General features: G+C 45.5%; 1 long non-coding RNA gene across 1 annotated transcript in view; it reads right to left on the bottom strand.

Annotated features, from left to right (window-relative positions):
* The window catches only part of LOC135212268 (uncharacterized), a 38,109-nt gene extending 16,807 nt beyond the window's left edge, over window positions 1-21,302 (bottom strand). Inside the window, exon 1 of the long non-coding RNA XR_010313833.1 lies at window positions 21,215-21,302. This is a non-coding gene — a long non-coding RNA (uncharacterized LOC135212268). The remainder of the gene's footprint in view (window positions 1-21,214) is intronic.
* Between the last annotated feature and the right edge of the window lie 5,744 nt (window positions 21,303-27,046).

Raw genomic sequence — 27,046 nt, 5'->3', positions numbered from 1 at the left:
GGCTCTGTATCCTTTCACTGTGGGGGGACTGATAGGAGCTCTCTCGGCGAAGAAACACGAGGAAATCCGCTACCTGCTGAAGAGTGGCTCTGAGAGGAGATAGACCCCGTCTACGACACCAACCACAGAAGACGGCCCACTTCCTGGTACACAGCTGCAGAGGACTGACGGACGTTTTCCAGCCATCTCTGTTGCTGCGCTACGAGAAAAGCCTCTCGTTCGCAAGAGATGGTGGATAACAGCCAGCCGTGAAGACGTAGGGACTGGACTGCTCGGTGGTATCCGCTCGACGTCTGTGGTGGGCGAGAAGGTTGTGCCAAGGGGGAATCTCTCTCGGTTCTCCTGCGAGAAGAGCCAGCAGGTCCGGATACCAAATGGCCTGTGGCCATTTGGGAGCCACCAGGATCATCCTGAGATTCGGGGTGACCAGCGCTCGACTGATCACTTGCGAATCAGGCTGAACGGGGGAAAGGCATAGGCGAAGAGGTTGTCCACGGGTGTTGAAGAAGCGTCCTCTGCAGCTGCCCATGGGTTCCGGCACGGCCGAGAAGAACACCTGGAGCTTCCTGTTGTGCCGGGTGGCGAAACAAAGATCCACGACTGGTCGCCCCCACAGGTCGAAGAGCCTTTCCGCCACGTCCTGGTTGTAGAGACCATTCGGTCCCTATCACCTGATCCCGACGGCTGAGCGTGTCTGCTACTACGTTCCTCTTCCCTGGATGTAGTGCCGACAGCTCTATTGAGTGTGCCTGAGCCCACTCGTGCACCTGCCGTGTCAACTGGTACAACGGGAGGGACACTAGGCCCCCCCTGTTTGTTGACGTAAGCCACCACCGTGGTGTTGTCGCACATCAAACACCACTGAGTGTCCCATCAAGCGGTCCTGAAACTCTTGGAGAGCGAGGAACGCTGCCTTGAGTTCCAGTACATTGATGTGAAGGTGCTTGTCGTTCTCGTCCCACACTCCTGAAGTCAGCAACTCCTCCAGGTGTGGCGCCCCATCCCTCGGTTCGATGCGTCTGAGAACAGCTGCATGTCCGGGGGGGGAGTGCGCAGAGGCACTCCTCTTAAGAGGTTCCTGTCGTCGAGCCACCAGGCTAGGTCCTGCCTCACTCCTGTGTCAGTGACACTGGAAAGCTGGGGGATCGTCGCCTGTGACCAACTCCTCCTTTAGTCTCCACTGAAGAGGACCGCAGGTGAAGACGCCCGTGAGGGACTAACTTCTCGAGTGACGGGACAGGTGTCCGATCACGACTTGCCATCGCTGAGCTACCTGTTCCTGCCGAGACAGGAACTGGTTGGCTGCCTCCCTGAATCTGCTGATCCGCGAGTCTGCGGGGAAGACTCGCCCTGCTACCGTGTCGATCAGCATACCCAGTACTTCATCCTCTGCTTGGGGCTCGAGATCGGACTTCTCGAAGTTCACAACGATCCCCAGATCGCGACAGAACTCGAGCAGCCGATCCCTGTCCTGTAGGGCAAACTTGCGATGCGGGGGAAGCTAGCAAGGGACTAACCAATCGTCGAGAGACCGCATCAAGACGTATCCCGTGCGAATGGGCCCAAGCAGACACCAGAGTGGAACACTCGCGTGAACACCTGTGGGGCGTTGAGAGACCGAAGCACAGTGCCCTGAACTGGTACACCGTCCCGTCGAGGATGAAGCGGAGGTACTTTCTGGAGGACTGATGAATGGGTATTTGGAATACGCATCCTTCAAGTCCACTGAAAGCATGAAATCGTTCTCCCCCTGATGGAGTCGAGCACTGAGCGTGCCGTCTCCATCGTGAACCGGGTCTGGCGAACAAAACCGGTTCAGGGGAGAGAGATCTATCACCGGGCGCCAGCCTCCCGTAGACTTTTCCACCAGGAAGAGTCGACTGTAAAAAGCCCGGTGACTGATCCGTGACGATCTCTACAGCTCTCTTGCTCAGCATGGTCTTGATCTCCTGTCTGAGTGCTACGTCCTTCGGTGACCCGGGGACGTACGACTGCTGTTGGACCGGGTTGGAGGTGAGGGGTGGCCGAGATTCGAAGGTAATAGATATCCCTCCCGAAGGAACATCTACAATCCAGGTCTCGGCGCCGTAGCGCTGCCAAGTTGCCCAATGGCTGGCCAGGCACCCCCCACTTCCGCAGCAGGTGAGGGGGTGGGAACGCCGTCCCTAGCGTTTTCCCCCCACCCCCTTTCTTCGACTTCTTCCCAGATCCTCCCACGGGATCCCAAGGGATGAGGAGGGCTGGGAGGAGGGCTGGTTACGGCCCCCCTTGCTAGAAGTCGAAGAAGACAGAGTCATTCCTCGGGCTTCGACGCAGCAACCGTCTTAGCAAGCCGAGGAAGCGTCTAGCCGAGTTCTTAGACTTGGCCGCAGTCCGAGGCTGCCCAGAAGCCTTCGAGACTGCCTGGTGAACCAGACGGTCACTGTCATCAGTGCGCCGTCTGTCCACCGCAGCGTCCACCATCTCTCGTGGGAAGAGAGACGTGGAACTCCGTAAAGGGTCCGATTTTCGAAGTCCCAAATTGCCCCCGCTTCACAGCCCACCGGCCGCCCTGGAAACCCGTGTAGTAAGGACAGCGTCCCTTCGTCGGAGAACCAGGTTGGCCCACAGGTTCACCGTCTGGTGGGCAAGGAAAAGAGATGGCTCTTCCCCAGACTGGCAAAGTCTCCTGAAGGCCGAGTCATCTTCGGGAGAAATTCCCCCGGAGTTGGCTGCGACCTTAGATACTGTGAGGGACCACAGATCTAGCCAGGAGGAAGAACGGTCCATGGAAAGCTGCCATGGCGGTAGATTCCAGGCCTAGTGCCTCTTGCTGCGAGAACCACAGGTTCTCGGACAGGAGCTGTTGCAGAGACACACCCGGAGTCAGCCTCGCTAACTCCGGGTTCACCTGTTTGGAGGGCGGCATCGGATCCTCAGATGGCACGTAAAAAACCGCCGCTGTCGTAGCAGAGGAGGTGGAAGTAGCTTGCTAGACCTGCCAGACTTCAGCGAACCGTCCTGTCCAGAGACAAGCGATTCACTTGGTCCAGCACTGAGTCAGCCAGCTCTGACCGCGGCAAACCCACCGTCGGTCTGGGTTCCCTCTTCGGGCCCCAGAACGACTCGAGAAAAAAGCCGGGACGTGGGCTCGGATGGTGGGAGCGGCGATCCTTCCCCGAGGTCGTTGTGCTGACGAATCAGCGCAATAACCTCGGCAAAGTTCCTCTGGATCTCAGGAGTGACTGCATCCTGTGGAGTCGGACCGTCCAGTCCCTCAAACAGGAGCACCTCCCGAGACCCTCCTCCCTCAAGGAGAGGAGCAGCGACAGCCCCCTCTCGGTCTCCTCCAACCACCTGTGCGTAAGACCTGGCTGGTCCGAGAACCGAGCCTGTACGTACGACGACGTGGCGGGATCCTGAAGGGCGCACCCTTCACGAATTCACTCCCAATACCTCGCCCCTCCCGGTGTAACAGAGGAGGTTGAAGGTATGGGAAGAGGCAGACCTGACGCTCCCGTCCTCGCTCGCTGGCAGAACCAGTGGGCTTGGAAGACTGCAGGCGATCGTCAACCTGCGGTGGCGATCGAGCTGCAGGCCTAGTCGAGCCGTCTCGCTGTGGAGAACGGCTGGACCGAGAACAGCGGCCCCGGTCTCGTGTGTCAGAGGAGCTGGTGCTGGTCGCCGTACCCGATCGCTCTCTGTGAGAGTGACGGTCAGGCGACCGGCGAGCTCCACTGTCACGGTGAGACCGGTGCGTATCCTCACGGCGCGTCACGTCGCTGGTACCAGCCGTGGCTGGTGCCGAGGCGAACGGGGGGACCTCTTCCCAGCCTCAGGCCCGTGGCCGGTCATGGACCGTCACGTCCGCCGGGTAGCCAGCTGCTCGCCGCGAGAGCGAGAGCTGGTCTGGTGAGAGTCGCACGTGAGAGGCGGCTTTGTCACCAGGTCTTCCGCTCCGTGCCGTGAACCTGACGCTGAGCGGACCTCAGAGGTCTGGTTCCTGGCTGCACGGTCGCTGGTAGGCGACCGTACACTCGGTACCTCTCGCGAACGAGCGGCCGAGCCGGATCCTGCTGCTGTGGCCGAACCATGACAGCAGGTGAGGAAGTGCCGGTGTTAGCCGGCACCCCTCTGGTCCCCGTAGTCTTCTTCCTTGCGGGAGAAGAGACGGGTCTGCTCCCGAAGGAGCAGGGCGACCAGCGGAAGAACCCCCCGTCTCACCAGAGCGAGACGGGCCCTTAGAAGCTCCCGAAGGAGACTTCTTAGGGGGGGGGGAGGCGACCTTCTTTTCTTCTTAGGCGGGGGAGCCTTAGAAGAAGAAGGGGAAGAGGCGGCAGACGACGACGACGAAGAAGACGATGAAGACGACGACGACACCTTCCTCCTCTTCTTCTTCTTCTTCGTCAACCTCCTCAGGACGACGTCAGGTCTGTCATCCAGGACGGAGCCGGGGCTGCTGTTGCCGAAGCAACAGGGCCCGGAACGTTAACCTGTCCCGAACAGACCAGCAATTCGGGCAGCAGCGGCGCCAGGAACGGGAACAACATCAGCAGGTGCGAGCATCACAGGAACCGGCAGCAGACACGGCAGGATCAGGAACAGGAAACAGCAGCGGTGGTCACGGCAGGTACGGCAGATACAGCTGGTCGAACCAACGGCACAGACGTCATCAGTCGGTACCGGTGGGAGGTCCAGGGGCGAGCTCTTCGGGCACATGAAGTCCGGTCGCGGTCAGCACTGGCCTGTGGTTTGGGGGGAAACCGATACCCCCGTTTGTAAACCCCCAAGGAAAAAACAAAAACAAAAAAAACCCATAAACCCACCCCAGGTGGCGGCATCACACACTCCCCCCGAGTTACGGCGACTGGCCCCTGCACCGATGTTGTGGGTGTTACAGAGACCGCGTGCTGGGTGTACACCAGGTGAGGAGGTGACGCGTAGCCAGGTGTTGTCAGGGTCGTGGTGGTGTGTTGACCGTAGCATGCGTAAACCGCCACGGAGCCAGCGAGATGATAGAGCAGCCCCTGGACACTCGGCACGCCCTGCAGTCCCAACGATGCCCACACCTGTCCGAGGTCATCCTTCACGGCAACCGCACCTGAGGAGGCAAAAGTCGGGTGATTAGGAGGATCCTCTACCCGCTCGCGCGAAGACGAGCGGATAGAGGACCCAGAGTACAACTCTACGTCGGGGTATCTAGCGCCCCTCCTCCACACTCGACACATCGGGAGGAGGAAGGACCTAGACACCCCCCCGAAGGGGAAGGCGCGAGACGTGGAAGTTGAGCGCGGCAGGAAAGAAGACGAAGTGTCCGTCACCAAAGGAGTCGCGGGAGAGCTTTCCGACGACTCCTTTGCAGGCCTTCGCTTCTTCCTGCCCTCATACAATGTCCACTGCGCCTCCCGACCAGTCCATACAAACATCACGGGCTCGCCCGGTGCATCGCGCCCCCGGCACCGAGCACACAAAAACATGAGGGTCAATCTCGGGCGGGGAATGATCTGAACTTCCCGCATTTGCGCCCTTCGGTACCCGGGCAAAGTCTCCTTGGGGTAGCGAGGCGGGGAGATTCCATCATAATTCAATTGCAGCGTAATTAATATGATAAGAGAGAATAACTGTACTTACAAGCTCTTTCATACACAATTACAAACAAACTAGAAAGCAAACGACGAGCAGCGGGCAGAGAGCGAACACACACGTCCATCCACTGTGAGGCCGAAAGCAAAAGTGATTTGTTTACCTCCCAGTCGAGCGGCGCGCGCCTGTCGGACAAGCAGTTAACTACCGAACCCCTTGTTCGAAAGCTTACGACCTATCCAGCTGCCGCTAGTATCTTCCTATTGTAAAAGGACCAAGAAGGTTTGTATGCCGTGTCGGAACAACTCAAATTTCTTGTCCATCTTGGACTCTAACAAGGAAATGGTGTTGGGATCGGAAACATGGGATACCTGGTCTGGAGTAATTGGTACTGAAGTTGGAGGACTATCAATAGGTGAAATATTCGATAAAAGTGGAGAAGCTAAAGACAGTTAGTTTGCCTCTGAAGGCACGGGAGTTGTCTGTACTCTAGTTTTACTACCCGCTCTAAGAGCTGCTTTCCTTTTCCTATCTTTGTCCATCTTATCCAAATGAGCTTGAAAAGTCTTCCAACATTGTTCATCTAAACTACGCACTCATCACAAGTTAATTCCTTGCTACAGCACTGACCCCTACATTTAACACATTTGGAGTGTGGATCGTAACATAGTTTAGCTAATCTAGTTTTGCAACCACTGCTGCAAAGCCTAACTGAAGAAGAACTAGCATCAGACATCTTCGTAATGAATCGTTAATAACTAGCAGCTAACTGATGAAGCAAAAAAAACCAACCAAGAAATTGTACATCAACAAAAAGAAAAAATCCACAATGGCGACGAGAGTCGCCTGCAACACAAACCACCGGTGTTACCCCCGTGGCCGGCAGAAAACGAATTGAAGTCTTAAGATCAGCAGTACCAGGTATTCCCGAAAGTGGGCGGGATCTGCATCACCTACACGAACAATGGCGCTACCGCTGCCAGGAATTTGAATTTTTGACTGCCAGGTAAGAAAGCGTACAGCTAATGTAATTGTTTGGTAAGTCACTTATGTGAAATTTGATGCTATTCTCATAATACTAATAAAATATGTAGTAGTTGTTTTGAAAGCATCAACCATGTCACCAAACTTGAATAAAAATCCATCCCTGTCACCTTGTAGCCAAAGATCAACACCATCATTTACATGGATAAATTGAAGAGAAACTGGGAGCAAAACATGTTATATGATGGAGATACAATGTACGATTAACTTGTGCTATAGCTGTTTATTGCATGAAATTTGGGGACCAAGATTTTCTTTTAGACACTTGAAAATAGGTTCATGTGACAACATATGCAACTTTTACTGCCTAACCTTGCTGGTGGCAAAACATCATGATTCCTGCTTGTACCAAAGATATGCCTATATAAAAGACAACAGTTTTATCTTTATAGGAACAAAATCTTTTTGCATGTTCATCTTTTATACACAAAAGTATGTACACTCAGGAAGGAAAGTTAAAGATACAGTTTTTTTAAATCTTGGGACATATACAGGCAGTCCCCGCCTTATGATGGGTTCGGCTTACGACATTCCAAGTTACAATGCTTTTCAATTATATTTATCAGAAAATTATTTCCAGGGTTACAACGCTTACAACACTGATCTAGCAGAAGAAATATGACAGCAAAAATGCAAAATTATTAATATTTGAAGTTTTTTTTTTTTTTTTTTGAAAAATGCAATAAGAATGCTGTTTACATAGTTTTTATTGTACCCAAAGGATTAAAAGTAAGGTTTTCTTAGGATTTTTGACAATGTTCCGGCTTACGACGATTTTTTCAGCTTACAACGTGTCTCAAGAATGGAACCCCCATCATAACCCAGGGACTGCCTGTATTGTTCAATAATGCCACACCTGGCAACTCTAGAAAGGGGGCAGAGCTTCAAAATCATAGTGTTTGTTGCTTTCTAGATTTCCATTAACTTTACACCATCAAGAGTTCCTCGTGGATGAGTGGTTTTTGCGCTCGGCTGCCAATTCGGTGGTCCGAAGTTCGAATCCCGGCTCGGCCGTGTGGTTCGGATCCCACAATAAGCTGTAGGTCCTGTTGCTAGGTGACCAATTGGTTCCTGGCCACATAAAAAATATCTAATCCTTCGGCCCCAGCCCTAGGAGAGCTGTTAATCAGCTCAGTGGGCTGGTAAAAGTAAGATATAAGTAAGTTCATTTACACCATAAAGATTCTGTAGAGGTCCAATAATCATTTATACTTGAGTGTTGAAACAGGCTCTATATTATTCGTTAATGTTGGTTTGGTAACGTCAGTTCAGGGTAGAATATCGATCATCCTTTTTTAAAAACCCACTGTGAAACCTTATTTATAAGTAATGTTTGACACTAAACTGATGTAAAATTCACACGTAATGAAGACAGACCTTAAACAATGAAAGTGTTTTAAAATTTGGGGAGTACTTGTGGAAATCTTGAGGAACATACAATAAAGAATGAAATATTATGACGATTGAGAGAGAGCGCGCGCAAGCATAGGCCTATCGATAGATACTCAATTCATTATACTTACTTTGAGAGGTTAAATGATAATATTTTTTCAAATGTTTCAAAAGTGGAGAGAGAGAGAGAGAGAGAGAGAGAGAGAGAGAGAGAGAGAGAGAGAGAGAGAGAGCAAACATAGGCCTATCTATAGTTACTTAATTCATTGTATTGGGTCCCAAACAGGGTGATATGACTGCCAAGATCGTGCTGCACTATGCTAGATAAAATTTGAAGATCATATATTCAAGTTAATCCTCTAAGAAATTCATACCCTAATCTTGATTTATTTGACAGTTGTCGTAACATTCAAAAATTGACACCGGCTGCGGTCATTCTTGCTCTCTTGCTATAGTCAGTACTTTTGAAAATCAGTTTTCATCCACAAATCATGTGTTAAGTAAAAATATCTATTACCATAAATAACTCAATATGTATTGCACAGGCAATTAAAGTTGTTTTTACATCGTGCAAAAAATGCTGATGTGTTGGGTGATCTTTCAGCCTCGTGGCAAAGAAATGCAGTCGTATAGGGTGCTGTAGGCTACTACAGTTTCCTCGCTGGACGAGTGGTTTTCGAGCTCGACTGCCAATCCGGTGGTCCGAAGTTCGAATCCGGCTTGGCCAACGCGGAATCAGAGGAATTTATTTCTGGTGATAGAAATTCATTTCTCGACAGTGTGGTTTCGGATCCCACAATAAGCTGTAGGTCCCGTTGCTAGTTGACCAGTTGGTTCCTAGCCACGTAAAAATATCTAATCCTTCTTTCGGGCCAGCCCTAGGAGAGCTGTTAATCAGCTCAGTGGTCTGGTAAAACTAAGATATACTTAACTTGTAGGCTACTACGAACTGCTTTGTAATGGGAGCATATAGCCAGAAAATCTTTAAGCTGACATGCTACTTTAACCTTGATAAAGATTTATGTTTAAAGACAGTAGCTTTGTAAACAGCAACTAGCATTCGATCCATGTCAACGTCAAAGTAATCAAGTGTGAAATCCGTTACGTAAGCCAGTATCCAATGACTTGCGCTTTCCCGCTTGAAGTTCTAGGGCTCCTCCTCACATCATAGAAAACGCACTTGTGGATGCAACTCGATTTGCTCAACCTACCTTAGCCGTCGCAACATTGATTGTCATTGACATCAGCTAACTTTAATCACTTGGAATACAAACAAGAGTTACGTTGATGCAATAATATCCCCGTTCATGAAGTAAAACGAGTAAATATTGTCGTCTTGATACCATAGTATACCTACAATCAGAAAGTTCACATTCTATCTACCAATCCGACTCCATGAAAGAATCCATCTGAGAAATTCCAATAACTTCGGACATATATTGTGTTTTTAAGTACGTATCTGAACGGTTTTGTTTTGCAGTTTTAATTATATGATATAATTTGCAGTGTATTTTCATATTCTAGAGTAAATTAGCGATATTGTCTTTTCAGTAAAAACAAATGGGAAATTCGATGAATGAAAGCTAATAAAAACTGTATCTTCAATGTTCTTGTTGAGTGTACAAATTAGCTTTTTTTTTATTTACAATTTTTTTTTTTTACTCTTATTATTCAACAATCTGCAAATCGCAGGTGTCACTATACTAAACTGAGTAAGTCGCTGGTTGGAGACTACATTCTCACTGCATGAGTCCAAACAACAACATACAAAGCCAATTCCACTCAATTCTTGAATATGTAGTTAAAAAAACAAAAAACCTGAACTACAAACCTGTTTAGACTGCGTGTCCACTGAGGTGGTGATCCTATGGATTGGAAAGAGTCTTCACTGGCCAACTCAAGGGCTTCCTTTCCTTGAGAAACATTAAAGGAATCAAAAGCTTTCTCCTCTGCGACTCCATTGCTTGTGTTGTTCACTGACGTCATCTAGCTTCAGATCTGCAACAGTAATAATATTAAGATAACTACACATGGGCAACAAAAACTCTGTCCCAAAGTAACCACAAAATAACAGATTTAAGTGTCTTGTCAACGAATAAATAATTACTCACGCGAGATATCTACAGTAAATTAACCATGAGGGACTGGTGCTTCTTGACCCTGAATTTAAGGTAGGGTACGATACGCATTTCAAGAAAATATGGAAACTACTAAACTAACACTTCATCACTTCACAGTGCAGTATGCACATTATACACTGCTGTATTAATTGTACCACCAAAAATGCTGGTAAATGGATAACTTTCAATTTAAAGTTAGCTATGCAATAAATGGAAAGTCTGGCACATATATGGGCAACAATAAGTTTGAAGAACCCCTCCATCACTTCAGGTAATACTATGCGATAATAAAAAACTGTTTTGAGTGACTTACAACCAGAGACGAGAATGATACAGTAATATATTAGCAGTGCACCGAGACCCATTAATAACATGAAGCAAATGCTTTCCTCCAAGCACATTCCTTTTTCAAGATAGAAAGATTATGGGAATAACTGTAATTCCAAGACCAATTAAACTCTTGTGCAAACAAGCAAGAATAGTAGCAACATACTTTCTCTGCCCAAAAAAATTTTTTTTTTTCCATTACATTTTGAACCAAGCTCTTTGAAAAGGGGACGCTTCCTCACTCAAAAAGAGAAAGGGAAAGTTTTCCCTTCATTCCTTAAGCGGAGGCTATTCTTGGCAGAACCTTGTGGAGTGAAGGTTTACACACCACGTCACATCTCTTTGAGACATCTACCCACAATTTTGCAAATTAGTAAAAAAAAAAAATAGCGCCTCCCCAAGGCTCAAACAAACCACCAAGACACTCTAGTGGCAGCAAAGTCTTCAAGTGTATTCAACCACAGGTCAAGCCACAATCTTGCCGGGATGAGCCATAGCAACTAGCTCCATGGCTACTGACTGTTGTTGAGAAGGGAAGTATAGGCATATTCCTCTCAGTCTCTCCTTAAAATAAGTCCATAGGTCTAAAATGTATTGTACCATGCTGACAGCTACGTAGCAAGGCACACTGCTAACTCAGCCATCCACCTCACAAACTGACAGATGTGGGAGACTGTCTATTCTTGCTTATTGACAAATATGATATTGTTAAACTACAATAAAGTTTTGTACATACTTACCTGGCAGATATATACTTAGCTATAGTCTCCGACGTTCCGACAGAATTGTTCCAAATCTCGCGGCACACGCGACAGGTAGGTCAGGTGGTCTACCTTACCCGCCGCTGGGTGGTCGGGCGTATGAACCAATCTATCTCTCCAGCCAGATTTTTTCTCTTTCACCTGTCTCCTGAGGGGAGGCTGGGTGGGCCATTAGACGTATATATCTGCCAGGTAAGTATGTACAAAACTTTATTGTAGTTTAACATATCATTTTTGTACATGAACTTCCCTGCCAGATATATACTTAGCTGATTGGCACCCTTGGTGGAGGGTAAGAGGACAGCTAAAGTAATAAGGAGAGATAAGAAACAACTGATGTTGTAGGATATAAATAACCTTGGTTCTTACCTGTTCAGGCAGAAGACTTCATTGATATTATCTCTGAGTCTGCGTTGCCTGGAGAGCTACAGCTAGGACGTGACCTGATGCTGAAAGACTCTCGATCTACCACTGGGATATGTGATCCCTTTGTGTGGTAGAATCCAAGTCGGATCCTGTTAAAGGGAGTTTTCGTCTATCTTAACAGGTCCTAACCACATACTACTGCAAGGAGCCACACTCATCAAGACCACCTAACCAAACTACTAAACTAAAGATTAGTATTACGACCTAAAGAGATGCCTTCATGCATCCTCTTTAAGGCAACCAACAACAACAAATACAAGGGGGAAAAATTTATACTACTAAACAGGATGAGTTCCAGCTCCCTGCCCCAGCACTGAATCCGCAGATACGTACGGGCCCAAGGCGAAGCATTTTTCGTAAGTGATTCTCACATCACGTAAGTAGTGGTTCGCGAACACTGACTGACATCTCCAGAATGTTGTCTCCATCAGATTTCGCACGGACATATTCTTGTTGAAAGCAAGAGAAGTTGCTATGGCTCTTACTTCGTGTGCTTTCACTTTAAGAAGCCTAAGATGTTCTTCTCTGCAGGATCCGTGTGCTTCTTTGATGAGGCTTCTCAAGAAGAAGGACAATGCGTTCTTCGGACAATGGGACGAGTAGGCTCTTTTTACTGAACACCACAGGACCTCTCGGTTGGCTTTCAGTTGCTCTTTTCTTCTAAGGTAGTATTCACCATTCTCACTGGGCAAAGAGTTCTCTCGGGTTCTTCTCCTACCAAAGAAGATAACCCACGAATCTCGAAGTTCTTGGGCCATGGACTTGATGGGTTCTCATTCTTTGCAAGAAAACCAGGAAGGAAAGAGCAAATGAGAGAGTCCTCCTTAAAACCCACATTACCATCAATCGCCTGAAGCTCACTCACTCTTCTGGCGGAAGCTAGAGCCATCAAAAACAGAGTCTTCCTGGTAAGGTCTCTGAATGAGGCTGATTAGGGGGTTCAAACAACCTAGAGGACCCAAGGAATTGAAGGACTACATCCAAATTCCAGCTAGGTGTCTTAGGATACTGCATTTTCGTTGTATTAAACGACCTAATAAGGTCCTGTAGGTCCTTATCTTCCGATAAGTTGAGGCCCCTGTGCCTGAAGACATTCGCCAACCATACTACGATAGCCTTTAATCGTCGAAACGACTAAGCCACATTCTTGTCTTAAGAATAAAAAGAAGTCTGCAATTTGATTCACAGAGGTACTGGAAGAGGAAACGTTATTCCTCTTGCACCATCTTCTGAAGACATCCCACTTCGACTGGTACACTCGTAATGTGGAAGACCTCCTCGCTCTAGCGATTGCCTTAGCAGCTGCTGACGAAAAGCCTTTCGCTCTGACCAGTTTCTGGACAGTCTGAAGCCAGTCAGACTGAGAGCGGGGAGGTTTTTGTGGTACCTGTCGAAGTGGGGCTGTCTGAGTAGATCGCTCCTTAGAGGAAGCGATCTGGAAAATCCACTAGCCATTCCAGCACCTCTGTGAACCAATCTTGTGCTGGCCAAAAGGGAGCTATCAAAGTCATCCTCGCGGAATCTGACTCTGCGAACTTTTTTAAAGTCAACCCCAGAATCTTGAAGGGGGGAAACGCGTATACATCGAGTCCTTTCCAATCGAGTAGGAGAGCGTCTATCCCTATTGCTCCTGGATCCGAGATGGGAGAGCAATACAGACCAGTCTTTTGTTTTTTGAAGTTGCAAACAGGTCTAAGAGAGGCCTGCCCCACAACTTCCAAAGGCTCTGGCAAACATCTTGGTGCAGAGTCCACTCTGTGGGAAGGACCTGATCTTTCCGCTGAGGAGATCGCCCTTCCATTTCCTTTCTCCCTGTACGGAATCTGGTGAGAAGTTTTATCCCCCTTTCTTCTGTCCACAGAAGAAGATCTCTTGCTGTTTCGTACAGAGAGAAGGAATGCGTTCCCCCCCTGTTTCCTGATGTATGCCAGAGCCGTGGTGTTGTCCGAGTTTATTTGCACAACTGCTCCTGTCACATCTGACTCGAACTCCTTCAGAAGCAAAGCCACACGGCTATTAGTTCTTTCCTGTTGATGTGCCCAGGAAGACTGGTCCCCCATCCAGGTTCCTGACACCTCCTTGGTTCCCAGAGTCGCCCCCCAACCTGTTTCCGACGCATCGGAGAACAACACCAGCTGGGTTTCTGGGATTGAAGAGGCAGTCCCTGCGAGAACTTGTCGGGATCCGCCCACCATGCTAACTCCTTCTTGAGTTGAAGAGTAATTGACAGGGAGAACTTCAAATCCTGAGAAGGACGACTCCAATTCGATGAAGAAAGAATTGGAGCGGTCTCAGGTGCAACCTTCCTAGGGAAACAAATTGCTCCAGTGAGGAGAGCGTCCCCAGCAGACTCATCCACTCCCTCACTGTGCATACTTCTTTCCCTAAGAAGGTTGTTACTTTTTCGAGTCCCCGGGCTATCCTCTCCTGTGACGGAAAAGCCCGAAAACTCAGAGAGTTCATCCGGATCCCAGATAAAACGCACTCTGAGCGGGAATCAGACTTTGACTTCTGCAGATTGACCAGAAGTCCTAAGGAATAAGTCAAAATCCAGGGTTTTCTTCAAGTCCTTCAGACAACGATCTCTGGAATTGGCCCTTATAAGCCAATCGTCGAGATAGAGCGAAATCCTCACCCCTTCCAGGTGAAGCCATTGTGCCACATTCCTCATGATGGCCGTAAAGACTTGGGGGGCCGTGGAGAGGCCAAAACACAGGGCCCTGAATTGGAAGATTCTTCCCCCATCATGAATCTTAGAAACTTCCTCGAGGAAGGATGGATTGGTACGTGGAAGTAAGCGTCCTGTAAGTCCAAGGACACCATCCAGTCCCACCCTGACGGAGTGCTGCTAACACCGAGGCAGTGGTCTCCATCGTGGAAACTTATTCTTTTCGACGAAGAAGTTCAGGGCGCTTACATCCAACACCGGTCTCCATCCCCCTGAGGATTTCGGAACTAGGAACAGGCGGTTGTGAAAAGCCTGCCGAAAGATGATCTGCCACTAGTTCGATCGCCTCCTTTTCCAGCATCTGATCTACCGCTAGTCGGAGGGCTTGATTCATGATGGGGTCCCTGTATCTGGCCGTCAACTCCCTCGGGGTATTCGTCAAGAGGCCTCGAAGAGAACGGGATTAGATAGCCTTCCTCAAAAAATTGACAGGGTCCAGGCATCTGCGTCTTTCTGGGCCCAGACTTCTGCAAACTGTAAAAGCCTGGCGCCTACAGTGTCTGAAGGACTTGAGTCTTACTTGGGAGGTTTGATTGACTTCGTAAAAGTTCCTCCCTCTTCTGTTTGGTTTCCGACCTCTGAACGAAGAGGATCTAGAGGTAGATGCCCCTCGAAAGGGTTCCTGAGAGGTCGGCTTAGCTTTCTTTGTCTTAGTCTGGAAGGTAGGGCACGGCTTCCTTGCAGACTGTGCTAGAAGGTCCTGCGTAGCTTTGGCAGAGAGAGTCTTCGAAATGTCTTGAACCAGGTGTTTAGGAAAACAGCTGTGTAGAGAGAGGGGCAAAAAAGCAAAGACGATCTCGAGCATGTGAGACCGACTTTGTTAAAAATGAGCAAAATACTGATCTTTTCTTCAAGACCCCTGCTCCAAACAGTGAAGCTATTTCGCTGGCCCCATCTCTCACCGATTTATCCATACAGGATAAGACACAATTCAAATCCTCCGGAGAAAACGTGTCCGGTCCTTGAGTTTTCTTGGCTAGGACTCCGAGGGACCAATCGAGAAAGTTGAAAACTTCCAAGACTCTAAAAATGCCTTTTAGAATGTGATCCATTTCATTCATTGCCCACGTTGTTCTGGCCGAATTCAAAGCTGATCTTTCTAGTGGCGTCTACTAGTGCCGAAAAATCTGCGTCAGCTGAAGACGGAAGGCCCAGTCCCAAGGGTTCTCCTGTCTCATACCAAAATCCTGTCCTTCCTGAAAGCTTCGACGGAGGGAAGGCAAACATTGTTTTCCCCGCTTCCTCTTTAGTGCGCATCCATGAACCGAAACTCTTGAGCGCTTTCTTTTTTCATAGAAAGAGTCGGCTTCATTCTCACACACGAAGATCCTTTCGTTGCTTTCGCTGTGGAGAACAACGAGTGTGGAGAAGGAGGAGCAGCAGGGCTCAAAGACTCTCCGAACTCCTGAAGGAGAAGCTCTGTGAGCTTCTTGTACGAAGAAACTGGCTGCCGATGTATTAGTTTCTTCCCTCAGAGGCTTCCTGGTCTTCTTGAAGAGGAGAACGAGGATGAGGATCCTTATGAGAATCCTTAGATGATTTCCTAGCTGGGGGTACAGTGCGATGAAGGAGACAAACGTCTTGAATGAGGAGAAGATTCCAAAGTAGAGAGGAGGCGTTTACAGGAGAACGGACGAGTTGTAAAAGACGGACGCTTATCCGAAAATTCTTGTCTAAACTCGCATTCTTTCCTAAGTGCAGACAAACTCTTAACATCAAAAGAGGAAGGACTCCTTTCTCTAGAAAGACCACGTCTATCCCTAGGGAAACTACGAGAGGGAGAGCGCCTGCTAAGATCCTGGCGCCGATCGTGAGGAGAGCGGCTACTAGCGCCGAGCGCCTATCACCAACCACCCCCCCCCCCCCCCGTTACAGGGCGCTTAGTGGAATCCTGGCGCCTACCAAGCGGCGAAACGTTGCTAAAAATAGGGCGCCCATTTCAGGAGAGGGCGCTCGAGAGGCTCTTGATGCCTACGAAGCGGAGAGCGGCTGCTACGCTCCGAGCGCTTAAACGGAACAGGGCGTTCGGCGAGATCTTGGTCCTTACCGAGGGGAGAACGTCTGTAAGGCTCCGAGCGCCTAACAGAAGCAGGGCGCTTGAGGCGTTCTTGACTTTCTAGCAAGAGGAGACCGATGAGGAGTAGGGAGTCTCGAGAACGAAGAGCGCCTACTAGGAGAACGAAGCAAACGAGGATCAAGGTGTCTTTCTCCAGGCGAACAGCTACTAAAAGAATGACGCTTACCAGGAGCAGGGCTCCTACTAGACTCTTGATGTCTTACAGGGGAGGAGCGAACTCCATGCGATGAGCGCCTACCAGTCACGTTATCCGACGCCCGACTACAGTAGTCGGAAGGAGAAGTGCGCCTACTTTCAGAAGGGCATTCCCTAGGTTCTCTGAGAAGACGAGGAGAAGAAAGAAGAGACGGGTGGGGCGACGACGAACCAAGTCTTCTATGACCTGAGCGACTCTCTCTTCTTACACGAACTCTAGAAGAAGAGAAACAGAAGGGGCTGAGCGTCTACCCGAGGCAGGAATCCGATTTGAGGAAATATCTTCATAGTCCAAGGAGCGCCTATCCGTCGAATGGCGTCTCGACACCTCCGAGCGGGAGTGGTGTTCCTCTCGTGAAATGTTACGATGAAGTAGAAGAATCCTCAAAAGAAGGAGAACGCCGATTACAAGGAGCGCGCTCTTCCGACGAAAACGCGCCTCGCTCTCTTGATCGGGAGAGACAAATCCTTCCTTCTACGCGATCTCGATGCCAAGGAGTCCGCCAAGGCTGTGATCTGAGCTTGTAGGCCCGCTAGTACTCGAGAAGGAGAGTCCCCAGGATCTTCTTCCGAAGCAAGCTCAGCGCGAGGCCGCGGGAGAAGGAGGGCGATCACCGGATCTCCTAGGCTTCTTTGCTTGCAAGGAAGCTACATCAGAAAAGTCTTCTGGGCTGGACGCTAACGTACTGAAGGGAGCCTCCGCAGCCCTCTTCAACGGGCGTGACGCCTCCTTAGAGCTCCACCCACGCTTCGGCGAAGGAGAAGAGGATGACGAAAAACACTGGCGAAGAATATTCTTCTTCTTATTCGATCCAAGCAGCCTGGGAGCGAACTTCAGGATCTGCCGAGGGGGACGCCTGACGGTGGGGGGCTCTCCCTAGCCCTCCTGCGGCTTTCGACTTTCCTCCTCCACTGGAAACTGGGAGTCTGGAAGAGGTCTAGGCCTGGAGGCACTAAGGAGCGGTCAGACGCACCTCCACATCACTGGGTACACTGCACTTATCATCACTCTGACACTCTTACCTTGCTCAGTACGAAGATTCTTGTCTTCCTTAGAACACAAGGAAGCTTTTGGAGGCCGCCGCCTCCGAAGACGAATCTACGGCTTCGGTGCGGGGAGCAGGAGCTGAGACCTGGGAGAAGGTTCTAAAACTACATTAATGTTTAGTTTCATTCTCACTCATTCTCGACCTGCTCGAGCTCCTTGAAGAAGCTTTACGTACCCTATCCCTTTCAAGTTTCCTAAATATAAGAAGAAAGAGCCTTATATTCATCTTCGTTCAAAACCTCACACTCTTGACACGGGTTACTAAACGAACATTCATTCCCCCTACATTTAACACAGAAAGAGTGTGATCGGGTCCCACCGCAGCTTTCGGTAACCTCACCTTACATCCATCGGTCACACATACTCTAAACAAAACCGGAGTTTTTGGAAACAGATCAAAATCAGACATTCTACAGGAAAATCCAGCGCAAAGTCAATAACGGTCCACAATCAGCGTATGCCAAGCCAACATAGAGCGAATACGTCACCAAAATGTTCAAATCAATCTCCAGGCAAGCGAGAAATGAAGATATCGGAAGAAACGACAACAGTTGTTATCGCTTCAGCGACAGAAAAAGAAAAAAATCTGGCTGGAGAGATAGATTGGTTCATACGCCCGCCACCCAGCGCGGTAAGGTAGACCACCTGACCTACCTGTCGCGTGTGCCGCGAGATTTGAAATTCTGTCGGAACGTCGGAGACTATAGCTAAGTATATATCTGGCAGGGAAGTTCATGTACAAAAACTGCTATGGTCATGTTAGACATCAGCACTACAGTTTGGGTCATCACTTGATGATATGCAATTAGAACCTCAAAATTTCAAGTCAAGATTCAACACAATACTATCCTTAAGCAATTCCTGTATTTAATCTATTTACTTACTTTTTTATCTACTTATTAATCTGTTACTTATTTTATTTTCTAATAATTGATTTCTTCTTTCAGTATTACCTATTACCTTCAGTTCCTTTTTCAAACTAACACTATATTCTTAGGAAGCTTGAAATTCAAATCAGTGGTCCTGTGGGCTTGTTTCAAGTGAATACAGTTCATCTTCACACAGTAATATGTAAAAATATTAATAAATAAAATAATTATTTTCCATATCATTCTTCTAAAGTTCTTCCTTTTCATAAGACACAAATATAGTAAAACTTGGAAATGGCTATCCAAAGTACAAAAGGGTGTGGCTATAGACGTTAATGAGTGAGGGTTATGTGAGGGGCATGTACAGTTAAGAAATCTCCAAGCTGACACAGGGAAGAAGCCAAGACCAATCCACTGGTCCACTAGGCCTGAAATTTGTATAACTCAGTCTCCTTAAAAGGCTAATACAAAAAACAAACTTGAAACATCACAAATTTACTGGTACTGAAATATTGACTGTCTTTTGTTTATGTTTTTATCATGCATCTCCCATGAGGCTAGTACTCAACATGTAGACAGGATAGTGGTTGTGACATTAAAAGATAAAGGTTATGTTTGTAAGCAGTAAGGACCAAATCTGGTCATTCTAAAGAAGAGCTCTGCATGGAGTTATTGTTTATTAATGGAATCTTTTGACTGAATATTAAAGAACAGGAGTATATGATGCAGTACGGGTAAGATTAACTTAAAAATTTTACCAAGTAGTAAGAAATTTAACATCTCTTATTTATGTTTAAAAAAAAAAAAAAAAAAAAAAAGCTTTGCAGGATGCCACGTTCAGTACCAGCCCTTCTGGGATTAATGTAAGAAATAAAAAAAAAAAAAGATGGGGAATTTCTCACATTCCCATGGGGAATTTTTCAAGCTATCTCACCTTTACTGGATCATAAGCTATACGTACACCATTTTTCTTTACTGTTGTCAACAAATTTTGTTAATTAACAATAGCTCTGTGTAAATTTTTTTTTAAGAAATAAAAAGGGTAAAACTGAAGACTACTACCGCAACATGGAACCTTTCAGTTGCTGTACGAAATATTCACCATCTTTTATGATTTTGTTCATAAACGGATTATTTACCTCCTTTTTCTGATGTTTTGGTTCATGGCATATCCTTTATTTATTTTTACGATGTTTTCTGTCTTTTGCTCTCATGTTCTTACATTCCCCCCATATTTTGCGAGTAAACTGGTACTACCTAGACCTCAGTTTTACCTAAAATAAAAGGAGAAAACATCCAATACCAAGTATGGGGATAATAGTTGTTGTTCACATACTAGCCTATTGTACATACTGAAAATACTACTAGATCTATACTAGGCCTACATTAACAAATATAAAGTGCTATTTTTTTTTTAGGTAACCATAACATCAACAACGCCTGAGATACCTACCTATACTAGAAGTTTTCTCAATTAGCTATGCTAATGATGAAATTTATTATAAAAGGAATCAAACTACTACACCCTATTTTACTCTAACCTAAGGCTAGTTGGCTGCGTTTACCAAATGCCCCTACTAACACTGCATAGGTATGATAGCATTCCATGGTGGCCAGCACACAAAAAGAATCGGTTAATTACAGCCGAACGGCAACAAATAACGGTAAATTCATAAGCACATAAATAAAAAGAATCAGCTCTGAGGTCAATTACAGCCGACTGTCAATATAGGTAGTAGCCTAATGGTAAATTCTTAAGCACACAAAGAGAATCAGTCAATTACACAGCCAACAGACAAAATATAGCAAGACAATTCTACAGAATGGAATATTCTGCACGGACTGCAAGGAAACGTAACCGCGGATACGACATCCACTAGGGATTGGGTCCAACTGTATTTTGCCGTGTTTAGTAATGGCCCCTGGGGGTTAATTACAGTCGTCCGAATAAATATTATAGGCTACCTATTACTTAAAATTCTTGTTCAGGAGGTAAAACTGCATAGAAAGACCGCAACTGCCAGTCTTGGCCGCCGCGGAATAGTAGTACCCTAGATCTACCAAGCGGTAAATTCTTAACAGGCTAAGCAACTACCTAAACTGTAAACTAGGCTAGGTACCCCAATTGGGATACTAGCCTATAGGTATACCTAGGTATAGCTAGGGCTAGGTACTTAAGATTTACGCTATTGAGCAAACATGGACGTAACCTTACGTCCACATTTATTGTAGCATTCTGGGATTCCTGTAGGACAGGCTAACATTCGATTATAATATTAAAAGAATTCGGCGAGTGCTGTCTTCCTAACCTTGACTTGAACAGCCTTGAGGAGAGACATGACAGGAATCCCAAGTCCAGATTGGTCGGATAACTTACGCCGTACTACAGCATTAACCGTTAAATCACCCAAAACGAAGGTATTTCCGAGTCAAACGATAATTACGGAGTCCACTGACACCCCTCAAAGGGAAACGGCCCGGCAAGAAAATAAAAATAAAACGAAATTGGGTGATGGTGTCGAAAAAACCAAAAAAAAATCCCCATAACACAGCCAGGTCCCATCAGCGAATGTCAACCATATTTCAGGGGGAAATAAAGCATGACGAGCTCCCACACACCGATTGCAGCGTGCGGTATTTCGTCCCTCAGCGAATACACACTCACGTTTTAATGCTACGGTGTTCAATTGAGCTTCGACGGAGGCGAATATTGACAGACGATGGACGACTCTTTCAGCGAATTGTCTTGGTAGAGGCAGTGAAAGACATAGAAAATGACCACAATCACGGAACTTGTTAGAGACCTGAGATACGACGGCGAATGGTGGGCGACATCTTGAATCAAGGCAAACAAACTTTCTTTCTTTCCCCTTCAAAACCATTTGATTCTTATGCCTTGTTCTATGACTGAGGGGGAATTACTATAACTCGTCATATATGGACAACACTGTTATGATTATTTTCCCTTCTTTTACAACTGCTTTTGGATGTGACCTGTCAATTTCTTTCCTTTTGGTTATTTCAGAGTTCTTACATTTATGTTTCGATGTGTAAGTGTTGTTCTATTTTCACTGACCAGAAGACCAGGAATAGGTATGAGTCACTCTTAATGAATAAGAAAATTAGTAGCTGGGTTTTCATATCAGAGTCTTTATTCATTCATTTCCATCAAAAACGCTTACTTCGCATACCCACCTATTCCTCTGGGAAGGGGAAAGGGAGTGGCACTTTAAACTCTGCTATACATTGCCATCAACAAACACCCGCCCCACCCCCCACCCCCCATAATCCTAGAAGGAGCAGTTGCCAGGGAAAAATATAACTCTATAATACTGTACCTGCAAACTATTTTATCGTTTAGTTGCTACTCATATATACTTCCAATTATCAAAACATCAGGGTCTACAATATATTCAAAACGGGAATATCTTATAGGTGATTGCGCAATACTGCTCTATGGAAACGTTTCATTTTAAGTTAGAATAACCTGAATCATCTAGATGGCACATGCAATCTTGCGCAATAATAAATAAAACTCCTCCTAGGTTCTTGTCAGTCTTTGTTCCTGCTCTTCACGAGTTCCTTGTGTTATGTAATCCACTTGCATAAATATTAGAAACCGTCGTCTTACGGCGCCAGGACCGTCTCGAAGACTCTCTCTCTCTCTCTCTCCTCTCTCTCTCTCTCTCTCTCCCTCTCTCTCTCATCTCTCTCTCTCTCTCTCTCTCTCTCTCTCTCTCTCTCTCTCGTTGCAATGGAGAAGCATGGAAGTGGAAGATAATTTCAAGTTTCAGTTGGCCTTCCAACATCATTCCGGTAGCAAAGAGTAATAAAACCGATACTGACACATTATAACGAGGTCTGGAAACTGACGTACTGATAACATTCGTGTGTGTGTCTGTGTGTGGGAGTGCGTTGAAAAGTAAATTTATATTCCCTCATTTGCGAAACGTGCATTTTATTTTAAGGAGATGTTAAGGAAACTAAACATCTCCTTAAAATAAATGTTCTATTTTTATTATATGTAATAATTACGTCTTCTTCCCAGCTGGTTCCCATTTTTAGATGGGTTCGCCGATTATATGTAATAATTACATGTAGTATTTGAATTGAGACAAAAAAAAAAGAATTGCAAATAAAACCCATAAGTAGTTACATGCTACAAGTTAGATGGTCAGGTCCGTGGAGAAGTTATTGCGCTGATTGAAGTGTGGGATTATAGCCTCTCGCGATCTGTTATATAACATGAACTGTTACTGTACTTACATGCTCTGGATATTCGGGCACGTTCTTCAAATTCTTCAGCTCCCAACATTTCCGCGATGTATCGTTTCCCTCTTATATGAGACTAATACGTCCAGCCTACTCCATTCAGTTCTATAGATGTGTTGTGGATCGTTCCTCGATCATGATGATGATGCAAAAACCTACAATATAATACCCTTGTCATAAAGTTTGCACTATATTTCGTATGGTGGTGATATAAGTACTTTGTTAATTGTATGCAAATTAACTACAATGAACAAATGCCTAGAGGATATATGAAAGAGACCTCTCTTTTACGTAAAATAAACTGATGACCAGTGGAGGAATAGAGATACTATAGGAAGCGCTCAAAGAAATCTATATTGTCTGATGATGCAGAAGAATTGAAGGTCGTCGACGGGATTGAAATATTATTTTTACTTGAAAATGTAAGGCTGCATGACAAGGTGAACGTTTGATGCTGACATCGGGGAACGGGAGAAGAAAACCGTCAAAATTTATGACCGTAGATTTATATTAATACAAGTGATCTATGTCATGCAGCATAGCTGTCGTAAATGACATTCGCACAAACACAATTTTACGTACAGAGACCCACATACTCATGTATACATAATGATATTGACGCATGAATGTTTGTGCATATGTTTCCGTGGAAAGGGTTACCTTTTCTCTTACTTAGCCTTATGCAATACGCATCATACAGGGAAGATGAGAAGAGACAAGAGAAACCTTAACGATGCTTATAGGACGCCCGCCCGAAGATAGCAAGCGACGGTAAAGGGTTCTTGGGGCGTAAGGTTTAAGCATTGTTGTTTTTGCTTATCATGTTGAACACTGACGTCACTGCTAAAAAGAAAGAAGCATTAAGTAAAGAGAGAAACGTCATCAATAAGAAGTAGCACTCCTGAATATCACATGTCTTGTGAATACATTTGCTCCTATAATCTGCTTTTGTGGATGTTCCTGGTGGGAACATTTATTTGTTATGTATCTATGGAACCAGAACCGTTGCTTGGATGTTGAAGAGAAGAGTGAACCAAAATATTCTGGTGTCAGTATACTTGGTCAAGCAGCGACTAGACCGATGTCAAAGGAGATGAAAAAAAAAATAAATTGTTGATTAGAGAGTTCGATGAAATGAGGTTAATCCGGCAAGGGTTTTCCTTCGAGTAAGACAACTTCGATTTTAGTATCAGATGACTGTTCTCGACGGAAATGCTTTTTAAACGAAGTGTCTAATCAGACAATTTTACATGGAGAAACTGACAAACTAATATAATTGTAATAACAACTTTCTTTGTATATTCAAGCAAGTATTATTTATTTCACAGCTGCACAACATCCACAGGGGGATTGTTCCACAGTCCAGATGTGTAAAGAATAAAGAACCGCTGGACTGAGAAGCTTGACAAAAAGGCACATTTACCGTAAACTGGGATACTGTTCTGCAGTAAGAGAGGAAAAGAAATCAGTTGTGAATGTGAAAGATCTCTGTTCAAATACAACCTATGAAAACTGACAAACAAGAGACCATTTGATGGTCCAGGTTATAAGTGCTAATGTTAGGAAACAGCAAAGAAAGACCTACTACTACGAACTACTACTCTGCCTAAAAGCGATAACTCTGTGGTAGAAGCAGACCCACTCCAGAGAAAAGTATTCTAGTAAAGGAATGTCAAATAGCCTAGAACAAGTTGCACTGATTTTATCACTGTTATGAATATGTGATATGATGCCTCATGTCCAATACCTAACTTCCATCTGGCATTTGCTGACACTTCCTCAAAAGTAAAGAGTTTGTCATAAGTTACATCGTTTCAGACTCATTTAGCAGAATCCCATCCACCCGAAGGGAAGGATATGGGGTGGAAAATCAGCTCAAGAGCTACTAATCAACACTGTTTTCGTTTTATTGGAGTTCAGCCTCATATAGATACCCCACTGGATAGCTTCATTGCATCATTAGCATACTGAACAATCACGTTTCCCAAGCCAACAAGGCCAAATATTCACTTGTATTCTCTAAAACAACATTGGACCAAGAACACTATACCAGCGGAACTCCAGACACACTACATCTTCGCTAAAGCTCCCATCATAGGGCATATTCAATGAATGATTTGTTAAAAATCCGACAACGACAAGAAATGAAAAAAGAAGGAACCAGAGAGATGCGTGTCCATGTGTCTATACTATGGACCTGTTTTAAATGAAAAAAAAGTCCCATAATATTTTTTTCCTGACTGAACAGCCTATTAATTAAACTAACTGGTGAATTACAACAAATATTTAAAATATTATTACATTAAAAGCCAAAATATATCGGCGAAGCAACTTGTAGCAAAAATAAAAAGAAGCAATTTAATTTATCCATGTCAGTACTGTGTTAAATCCTAGAGTTTCATACGCGCATAAATGATATTTCGAATTACTTTGATGATGCTTTAATTATTCTCCTAACAAGTGCTTTCCAATACTAATATAATGGCCAATGAAGAACGTGAAACATTCTTTATAGGAATTTTATAATCTAATAAAGTTTCACACATTGCTTTCAATTTGGCCCTTTTCTAGAACATTTCGTTAAAGAAAAAAAGCTACATATTGTAGACGATTGTTACATTAACATTTAAAGGTATATACTACTAAATAAGAATCACATCTAAACTGTCAAAGTCGATTAATAAGGAGGAAAGAAAAATAAAAAAAAAACCTAAGGTCTATGCTGAAAATGTAAACGAGGATATGTTGACAATGTTTGACAATGGTAGACGCTGAGTGGGCCGCTCTTCAGTGACAGTTCGAGGCATTGTGTCACCTACTAAAAAGCAGTATTTGTAGATATCTGTATTGGCTCTTAATAAAAAAAATCTAGATATTTTAGCTATTATCCCCAAAATAACTTACGAAACGTAATTAAATTGTTTATACATTAATTAATAACTGATACATGTCAATAATTACTAATATTATGGTTTAATAGCGAATTATATATACAATGAGAGTCATTAAAATGGTCTATTTACATATTTTGGCAGGCTGCTTTTCATCGTCAGTCGCCTTTCGTCACAATTTCGCCCATTTCTGCCAGGCAGTCAGGGAATATCGGCTCGTTAACGTAAATTGTCGTGTAAGTAATTCAGAACGCTCTCGTTAATGAATTAGACCTTAAGGATGTATTCATTTTACTGCTTTGTAGACCCGAGTTTATAATTTTAGAGTATAGAGGAGGGTGAAGTGTCTTCTTTGCTGTTACTGGTTAGGCTTAAGTTTCACATGATTCAGGGTACGTAGAACCTTTGGTACAGGTTAAGGCGCGGTCCTTCTTATTTTTTTTAAATTTTAAGGTTGTAGGTGTACACAATTTCAGGAAAAAAATAACCAAATATGTAGTCTAATTATGATTTTGCTGACGGTAGAATGCAATGTAAGGGGGTGGTCACAGATTTACTCTGGGGGTGCCAGAGGCGACGAAGCCCCTCCCCCCCTAAGCCAGGTTAGGACACAGCGTCCAAGGTTAGGGTAGGTAAAGCATTTCACAGCGAATGTGACCCCACCAGACTTACCTACCTTGGTTAATCGAAGTTAACCTCGGATACCGAACTGTAACCTGGAAACCCCCTCCCCCACCCCCTAGGGGGAACAACCGACTGGACAAGTAGATCCAGTTTCCACCATGTGTGGATCCACCCTCCGAAAAAGTACTTTAACATGTTCTGACACCGGAGATGGGCACCAGTCGCAAGTTGTTGGTGGTGAGACCAAGAGCTTGAGACTTCTACTCTCCTTACGAAGTAGGCTAAGTATTTTCTCCAAAGTTAGAAATTAAGGTCATATTTTAGGATTAAACAGGTTAATGAAAGTCTGGCTCTACGCAGTGCGCACACACCTCCATGACGCTTTCGAAATTTTTACTTACAACTCCGAATATTTAGAAGATTTGACGCCATCTCTATGTTTGCGGAGTCACTTGTGTCAATAAACTTCCCATTCCATGTGCTAAATTGGCACATCCACTTGTACCCATAGATGGGGGGGTGGGGGGGGGGGTCCACTTTTTTCACAAAAATTGTAAACAATGACTTCCAAACGCGACTTATCCAAGGAAACTACGATTTTTTGGTAGAAGAAGAAGAAGCGTGCACTAGATAATTATTCAAATAAATAGTTAAACGGCAGTATAAGGTCATGAATTGCATAAATTTGTTTACATATTCATGATTATTAA

This window comes from Macrobrachium nipponense, chromosome 40, assembly GCF_015104395.2.
Source record: "Macrobrachium nipponense isolate FS-2020 chromosome 40, ASM1510439v2, whole genome shotgun sequence".
In the NCBI taxonomy this organism is placed as follows: domain Eukaryota; kingdom Metazoa; phylum Arthropoda; class Malacostraca; order Decapoda; family Palaemonidae; genus Macrobrachium; species Macrobrachium nipponense.
The sequence above is the reverse complement of the archived record's forward strand: the minus strand, read 5'-3'. Positions and strand labels throughout refer to the sequence as shown.